The sequence below is a fragment of the Tenrec ecaudatus genome, chromosome 9 (assembly GCF_050624435.1).
Source record: "Tenrec ecaudatus isolate mTenEca1 chromosome 9, mTenEca1.hap1, whole genome shotgun sequence".
Lineage (NCBI taxonomy): Eukaryota > Metazoa > Chordata > Mammalia > Afrosoricida > Tenrecidae > Tenrec > Tenrec ecaudatus.
Genome location: NC_134538.1, coordinates 66,114,077 through 66,123,448, shown reverse-complemented (window position 1 = coordinate 66,123,448; position 9,372 = coordinate 66,114,077). Strand labels below are relative to the sequence as shown.

At 39.7% G+C, this 9,372-nt stretch overlaps 1 long non-coding RNA gene across 1 annotated transcript; it reads left to right on the top strand.

Annotated features, from left to right (window-relative positions):
- The first annotated feature begins 3,271 nt into the window (after window positions 1–3,271).
- Window positions 3,272–8,656, top strand: LOC142456388 (uncharacterized). Its single transcript, XR_012786070.1, has 3 exons — window positions 3,272–3,438; window positions 6,364–6,527; window positions 8,509–8,656. It is a non-coding gene; the product is annotated as an uncharacterized LOC142456388 (long non-coding RNA).
- Window positions 8,657–9,372: the final 716 nt, after the last annotated feature.

Here is a 9,372-nt window from a genome sequence, read left to right as displayed (position 1 = left end):
CCTTTTTTTTAGCCCAGTGTGACTGTATCTGTGACTTCTTGCTCCCTCCTCCTGAAATAATACCAATTCTCAACCACCGAAGGACATCATGTTGGTAAAACAGAGGCAGCAAAGGTGAGGCAGGCCCTCTGGGGTGATGAACACAGTGGCCGCAGCAGTGGGCTCATACAATCGCGAGGAGGGCGCAGGGCCAGGGAGTGTCTCATTGTGCACTACACAGGTCGTTATGAATTGTAAGGGACTCGATAGGACCTAACAAGAACCTGTCCAAATAAAACAACTCTCAACTTTACTGGGATTTAAAGTGAGGTAAACAGGTACTAAACTGAAGATGGGAGTGTAAGGGGGGGTGGGAAGTAGGGGAGACTTTGTGGTCACTACCTGGCTACATTTTAGTTTAATTTCAAATATGTGGTTATATTCCAGAGACCTGCACTAATACTAATAAGGGACCTTTAGATAATTAATACAAAGTATTTGTTGTAATTTAGATTTGCTCATGTTTAACAAAATAGCATTTCAGTTTATTTATGTTCAAGGTGTAAAGTATATCCTGCTTTATTTTCATAACAATTCTCTGTTGAAAATGATTACCAAATACAGGAAGGTCGTGTATTTACAAGACTAGTTTTCTTACAGAGGCCAAGCCTATCTAGGAATATAATACGTCTTCAGACTTTCAGATGCCTAAAGCAATTAAAACAAAACACTGTGATTGAATTTGCTGGTGTTGTTTATGGCCCTGTTGACATTTCATCATGGTTACTGGGAGGGGTCAACAATACATTTTTTTAAAATAAAAAAAGTAATTTTAGTTTTAGCAAAAGGGGATGACCAAATGTCTGATAGACGCTCTGAGGTTAACAAGATGGGTGATGCCCATTTCTGGGCCACAAAGCAAGACAGAGGAATGAATGTTGTCTGTCATTTCTATTGAGTAGTACTGTGAAACAGTCTACATTTCTATTTTGGTGTTAATTATAAACAGAGATTGCTACTTCCAAAATTACATAAATCTAAGTACTTGTACACACAAGTCCCAAAACATGGCTTGTGTAATGCTACCAAAACAGCTGTGCGTACCTTTGTATAATTGATTTAAAAGTCACTGCTGGGAAAACCTATTTGAATTGTCAGAGGCCACTTGGTTATAGGTTTGTATAATTGAAGCAAAATCCAAATCAAATAAAAATCACTTTTAAATTACACTCTTCAGTGGTTTTAAATACATTCAAAATGTTATAGAGCCAGTAAGACCATCTAATTCCAGAATATTTACATTAGCCCCAAGAGAAAGCCTATTATTAAATTGTCACTACACAGTCCCTCTGCACTCATTCTCTGGTGACCACTAATTTGCATTCTCTCACTGTGGAGTCGCCTATATGGGACATTTCATGTAAACAGTACAATATGTGGGTTTTTCGTGTCTGGTTTTTACTCTTTACATAATGTTTTCAAGTTTCATCTGTGTATCAACATGTCACATATGTTTATAGATGAATACTATTCTCTTATATGGATATACCACATTGTGTTTATCCAGTCATCTGATGAGGGTCATTTGGGTTGTTTCCATTTGTGGGCTATTGTACATAGTAGTGCTATGAATATTCATGTACAAGTTTATGACTTAACATCTGTTCTTAGCAATCACTGTTCTATATGTAGGAGTAAACGTGCTGCATCATATGCTAATTGATCACACATTTTATAAGAAGATAACAATTCCCGCAGAGGAAACCAGGCTTACAAAAGCAGAGGGCTCTCCATTGGATGGATAGATACAGTGGCTGCAAAAATGTATTCCATCTTGGACATAATTGTGAAGATTATTTTTGGTAACTTTATGTTTCCACCAGCCATGCCTGAGAGTTCCACTTTTTCCACATTCTTGCCAACGCTCACTATTTTGTTTTATTCTTTTTTCCCTCTCCCCCACCCCAGCCTCTATTTTAAACATCCTAGTTGAACACAGAATACTGTGTGGTTTAAAATCAGGTAAGATGTGAGGCAAAATTGTATCCTTGTATCATACATTTTCTAACTGTATACTGAGCAAATAATCCTAAATTTTGACTGTATGAAGAAGAATGTGGCATCAAGATTGGAAGAAGTCTCATGTAACAGGCAGAGGACACAACCTTTCTGGCTTGCTGAAAGCAAAGAAAACTTCAAGTATTTAACTGATAAAGATCAAGGACTACAGTATATATTATAGCTCAATATAAAAAATCTGTACAATTGAACCAATCGGTCTAGCATCATGATAACTGGGGTAAAGATTGTCGTTGTCAAACTGTTCCTTTGCTTGAATCTATAACTAATGCTCATGGAAGTAACAGTCAAGAAATCAAATGACATATTTCACAGGGCAAAGTGTTAACGAGTAAAGATGGTACAAGGCCTGGCGGCATACTGATTATGTGCTGACCTGCTAACTGCAAGGCCAGCTGTTTGAAACCACCATGGGAGAAAGAAGACACGTTCTGGTCTATGCCCTGAAAGAGTTACAGTCTTGGAAACCTGCACGGGCAGTTCTACCCTGTGTCCCAGGTTAGCTGTGAGGAGGAATAGACTCCGTGGCAGTGAGTTTGGTTTGATTTGAAACCCAGCCCATGGGGTTTTCAGTCACTTCATAGGCAAGGGAAAGGCAGACCATGAAGAAGGAAGAACACGGATGGTTTGATACATTTGGGTTATTATGGCGGTGAGGATATTACTGACAAAACCATGGCAGTGCCAGAAGAACAAACAAAGCTCTCTTCGAAGAAATAGAGGCGGAAGTTAACATGGACTTTGAACATGTTATCAGGAGAGACCAGTCCCTGGAGAATGACCTCATTCTTGATCAACTACAAGGGGAGCAAAGAAGGAGGAAGACCCTCCATGACATGGACGGACACCGTGGCTGCAGTAATGGGCTCAAGCGTCACAATTGGGAAGATGGTGTAGGACCCATCCTTCGTTGTCCATGGGATTGCTACCGATTGAAGCTGACTCAACAACAACTAAACAACAAAAACAGCGGGTGTGAATTGGGTATCTCAAGCAAGGTTTGATTTACGTTTCCCTAATGACTCACGTTGACAGGTATCTTTTTATATGCTTAATCGCTATCGGTATCTATTTTTTGAAAAAATGTTGATTCAAGTCATTGACTCATTTGTTTGTCTTTTGTTGTTAAGTTGTAAGACTTATTTTTGTTTATTTTAGATACAGGCCCAGGCAATTTTTCCTTCTGTTGTAAGCAGGATATGGGTCGGAACCCACTCATTGGCACTGTCAACAACAAACACCACCACCTATTGCTCTCCAGGAACGGTCTTTCTGCATGAAGTTCAGTAAAGAAAAGCGCTGTGCACCAGTCCTTCAGGGAGGCACCAAACGTGGAAGTAAAGAAGACAATGGTGGAGAATCAGAGGCCTACCCCAAAAGGTAGCTGTCATCTTTTGAATGCAACCAAGATTGCGGGGGAGGCGGGCAGGGGGAGGAGAGAAAAGTGTCAGTCCAAAGGCCAAAACGCTCTCCTATTAAAATCCAGTCTATCTTTTCTTGATTAAGCATTTGCTTGATTTACCTAAAAGTTTGACTGTATTTCCTGTCGGGATAGGGTTGACCCGATCCTCTCTTTCCATCGATTTTTGCACAGCTTTGAAGCTGCTCACTCACGCTCTGGGTCACAGGCTTTTCTATGAAATGTCAAAGCTATTGTGGATGCGAATTTTTTTAAATTATCCAGGTATACACAAGAAGACAGAATTAAACTAAAAGTATCATGTAGGGGAACAGAGTATGGTTTATCCATAACTGAAGTGCACATTAATCTTAGTTCTTAGAAGCAAATGAGATCACCTCTATGAAATATTTCATGAAGATTGTGAATGCCAATGGACCTCTGGGATTTCATTTAATTTAACAAAACCCGATGCAGCATTTACTATGCATGTGAGAGGTTATTCTAAGCAACTTATGAATACTGACTTGTGATTTTATTATAAAATTCCTCAGAAACAGGTTGCAATAATGTTATAAATGAATACACTGAATCATAAAGGACTAAGTTACCCAAGATCCCATGTTTTCAATCACTAAGGCATCTTACCTCGTTGGTGTATGTTCACATGATATTTGGGGCTGGGCCATTGTTATTACTCACTCTTGTAACCAAATAAGTCGAAGGAGGTGCCAGGGCTTGATTACACGTTACAAGGAGAACAGCAGTCAAAGGAAGCTCTGGCATGGATGCCATTCTTCAGTTTACACACCTTCTGGTCTCATCATAAGATTTAGTTTTTTCCATTTGTTTTTCGGTGCTAGAAGAAAGGTACATGGAGAAGAATTGATTTCTTTCCTTGGCAATGAGTTTCTTTCTGTTTTAAAATTATGTTTGGTTTGTTGAAAATATACAGCTTAACACACCGAGTTTCTACTTTCTACTCGGACCATTTAGTGACAGCTGGGTCCCCACACCATGCAGCCACTTTCACTGTCCCCTTCTGAGTTGATACTTGCCTGATAACCTAAACACACTGACTTCCAAACTTCCTATCAAATCATCCCAGCTCCTGTTGTTTCCACCCCACTGGTTTTAAAAGAGCACAGCGCTCCTTGTTTCTTTGCTAGTTAAACTATTGTTTGGTTTTGGGAAGACTTCAAGCGGTGTTTCTGGTCTACGTTTGGTTTTTTTTTGGGTCTAAGTTTTAAAGATGATTTCATAGAATAACTTCAGTGGTTAATTCTGTGTCTGTGGTCCCGGATGTCTGGGTGACATGAGATTTTCAAAATTCTGTTCTGCAATTTCCCCTCTAGATCAGCATGCTTCTGAAGTATCTTTGTGCAAACCATTCAGTCATGGTAAACTGGATCCATCTTGCCAATAAAATTAGTTCAGCTCAATCAGAGTACATCCGAAATTACCTATTAATACTGAAACTCAAATGGAATAAAAGAGTGTGCACTCAATGCATGTGTCCCTCAGGTCTCTGTGCTTCTAGACAAATTAATGTCTACCTCCTCCAAGCAACCAGTTTTGTAAAAATGTAGAAATAAAAAATGCACTGGCAAGAATAGCATTTATCAAGTCATTGAACTTAAAAAATAGGGTTTTTAAAAATAATTTTATTAGGCACTCATACAACTCTTATCACAACCCATACATACATCAATTGTATAAAGCACATTTGTACATTTATTGCCCTCATCATTCTCAAAACATTTGCTCTCCACACCTGGCATCAGCTCCTCATTTTACCCCTCCCTCCCCCCTCCCCCCTCCCTCATGAACCCTTGATAATTTATAAATTACTATTTTGTCATATCTTACATTATCCGACGTCTCTTTTCACCCACTTTCCTGTCATCCATCCCTCATGGAGGAAGTAATATGTAGATCCTTTAATCATTTGCCCCTTTCCAGCCCATCCTCCTTCTAGCCTCCCGTTATCACCACTCTCACCACTGGTCCTGAAGGAATCATCCGTCCTGGGTTCCCTATGTTTCCAGCTCCTCTCTGTACCAGTGCACATCCTCTGGTCTAGCCAGATTTGTAAGGTAGAATTGGGATCATGGTAGTGGGGAGTGAGGTGAGGAAGCATTTAGGAACTAGAGCAAAGTTGTATGTTTCATCGTTGCTACACTGCACCCTGACTGGCTTGTCTCCTCCCTGAAGCCCTTCCATAAGGGGATGTCCAATTGCCTACAGATGGGCTTTGGGTCTCCACTCCGCACTCCCCCTTATTCACAATGGTATGATTTTTTTTTTTGTTGTTCTTTGATGCCTGATACCTGATCCCTTCATCACCTTGTGATTGCACAGGCTGCTGTGCTTCTTCCATGTGGGCTTTCTTGCTTCTTAGCTAGATGGCTGCTTGTTTACCTTCAAGCCTTTAAGACCCCAGACACTATATCTTTTGATAACTGGGCTCCATCAGATTTCTTAACCACATTTGCTTATGCACCTGCTTTGTCTTCAGTGATTGTGTAGGGAAGGTGAGCATCATGAAATGCCAATTTAATAGAACAAAGTATTTTTGCATTGAGGGAGTACTTGAGTGGAGACCCAATGTCCATCTGCTACCTTAATACTAAATCTATAAATATATGCTCATAGATCTATTTCCCTATCCTCATATATATTTACATATATACATGCCTTATTTAGAATTCTATAAATGCCCTTTATTGGCATATACTTCACACATCGTACCATTTAATCATCCAGTCACATTAAGAAGAGCAGTCAATCTTCACCACAATCAATTTCAGAATATGTTATTTTCATATTTTTTGTTGGTGGTCATTTCTCCCACCCTGCACTGCTATGTCCCTAGGTGATGATTAATCCAGTTACTGTCTCTGTAGGGCTACTTGTCCTGGATTTCATGTACAGACGATCATGCAAAACACAAGCAGGATGCAAGCAAACAAGCAAAGACCACGACTAGACAAAACAGAAGACGTCAATAAAGAGAAAACATGAACAACAGTGGAACAACTTTAAAATGGCTCCAAAGGGAGACCACGGGGTAAGGTATTACATGTTAACCTCACTACCTCCGCCACAACCCACTTTGCATTGCTCTCCGTCTGATAGCAAGGCTGTTCACATCCCTGTGCTGTGTTCAGAGGGGATCAGTCACACAAGCCATAAAATAATGCTTGAAACTGAGACCTGGCATTGAATGCCAGTTTGCATGGCAGGTTTACTAGAAAATAAAATTAAAACCATACAAATTAAGAGCATGCTTAACCAGACAACTTCTCCTGTCCTCCAATAAGAAGTATTCTGGCTAATAATATTAGAATTGTCTTCATTCTTACAGCCTCTCATTTCCCTGTCTTAAAAAAAAAAAACAACAAAGAACTTCCTCATTTATCTCTACTACCATAAATCTATCTTTTGTGTGTGTGTCTGTATGGCTATCAGTTACGTAACCTTGGAGAAGTGGCTGTTTTAGGAGGACACATGCTAAGAAACATAATAAATTTCATTTGGGGTATTTTGACTTGAAACGCCTGCAAAAGGTTTCTAGGAAGGAAAGCTGCAAGACATTTGCAAATGTCCGTCGTAAACTCATACAATACAATGAAGTCTCTTGGGGACCCACTTAAAGATTGAAATAAATTTTGTATATTTAAGTTCAAATTTCCGAGGAAAAAAATTGTAGCCAAACTCATGGCAAACATTTTGGAATAATTTTATAACCAAGGGACATGAGGTATATTTATTTTTATAATTTTCAGAAGTCTGTTAGAATATTTATACTAAGAAAGAAATTTAATAATATAGAAAGATTTAATTAATTGACTATAAAAAATCTGAAAAGATAAAACACGGTCTTGCAACCAGAATCTTCCCAATGGAAATTGATGCACAGGAGATGTAAGAACAAAGAGGAGGAACGGATACCATGCATGAATGAAAGCAAGAAAGAGCGGGGGAGAGAAAAAGAGATAGAAAGAGGGAGGGCAGGAGGGAAGGGAGCTTTGTTTTGTTAAGAGCAAGGTTTGCTGTTTGGATATAAGAAAGGTTAGTTTATTCCAGATTTTAAAAACCTGGGTGGCAGAACACGATTCTGGCTGATTGGAAGACACAACTTGGAAATTTTATACATTCAAGAATGTCTCATATTCATGTTTAGGTTGCTTATGTGGCCATAATATTAATGTGGTGGATGTTAGATTTGTGGTTATTTATTTTGCTTGTGTGTGTGTGTATGTGTGCGTGTGTTGAAATAGGCTATAGGATATCAACTAGCTGCAAAAGAAGCACTTAGATAATTTAGCAATGACAATTCATCAACCAAATAGAATCAGCAAAACCCAACCTCCTGTATTACATAGTTTGAGGTCTGGGTCAGCTTCCCCATACATCTCAAGGGGCAGGTTTCCTCTGATTGATACATGAACTATTTGGGTTTGGGAATAGCAGAACTATGTATGCATATATAACTATGGTTGAGCAAAAAAAAAAAAAAGAGCTTCATGGAGCTTCACAATAAGCTAGCCCAACTAAGTTTCCCAACAGTAGCTAGCCAGGATATAAATGTGACACTAAGCCTGAAACCTCAATGTTCAAACACAGTGCTGACAGCCAGGTGACAAACTCTTGTGTACTTCCACCAAACTGTAAGAGAGCATCACTAAGGTACCAGGTGACTTCAGGATAGACGAAACATTCAGCAAGGATAACACAGACATGAATGACACACGGTCCCTATTCTGCAAACCATCGTCATAATCTAGGGAGAGAGGAAGCTATGTCCCAATACAGTTAAAAAGCAGCATAATGGGAAATAAATGAGCTGTATGGCGCAGAACATGACAGAGGAAGAAATAACGGATTCCTTTGAGGATCACGACAGCATTTGCCTACTTTTCACAGCCTAGGAGACCCAGGGGGATTGTACTACCGTATCAAACAATGCAATTGCTATGAGTCAGTATTACTTCATAAAATGCAGCCACAACCCACAATCTTCCCTCTTCTCTCACCTACATCTTCAGGAATTCCCAACATCACACTTGTGTTGTAGACACTGTTTGCAGATCTCTGCAGTGCAGAATAAGAAAGCCCTGGGGCAGAGTGGATACGTGCTTCACTGCTACAAAAGGTCGACGCTCTCAACACACTCCTTGCTCCACGAGAGAAGACTGTGGCAGTTTGCTCCTGGAAAAATGCAAATAAAACAATACATTCTAACTCACTGCGTCTGAGTCAACCCACTGGGACAGGGTCGAACTGCTAGTGTGTGTGTGTGTGTGTGTGTGTGTGTGTGTGTGTGCGTGTTGTGGTAGCGTGGGGCCACAAGGATGGCTGCATTTTTACTTACAGTTTTAGGTGTGTTCTTTTATTTAATTGTTATAACTATATAATGTTGGTAATATTATCATCCCTTAGTACATGGGAAACAAAAGAACAGGGAAAAGTGCAGTAGCTCCTTTAAAAAGCACAGCTAAGTCTGCTGCCAGCCAGCCAATGCTGAATCGCAGACATGCGATCGGGCAGACCAGAGCGGCCCCCAATGGTTCTGAAGCATGCAAATCTTCACAGAAGCCAACTGCCACATATTGATCCTGTGGGGTGGCAGCTGGGTTCAACTACTGACCTTTCTATTAACAGCCAAGTGATTAACCACTGCATCCCCAAGGATCAAGTAACACCAATCAACTAAAAACCCGAATTCACTGACATTGAATTGATGCCAATTCATAAGTACAGGGTACAAGGACCCCTGTGAGTTTCTGAAACTATAACTCTCTTTTTCTAATGTTCCACTAATGACTTTATTATTATTAATTGGGCTTAATACAAATATTAAATGATTCCATATTTCAATCATGTCCAGCAGAATCATACATTTACTGCCA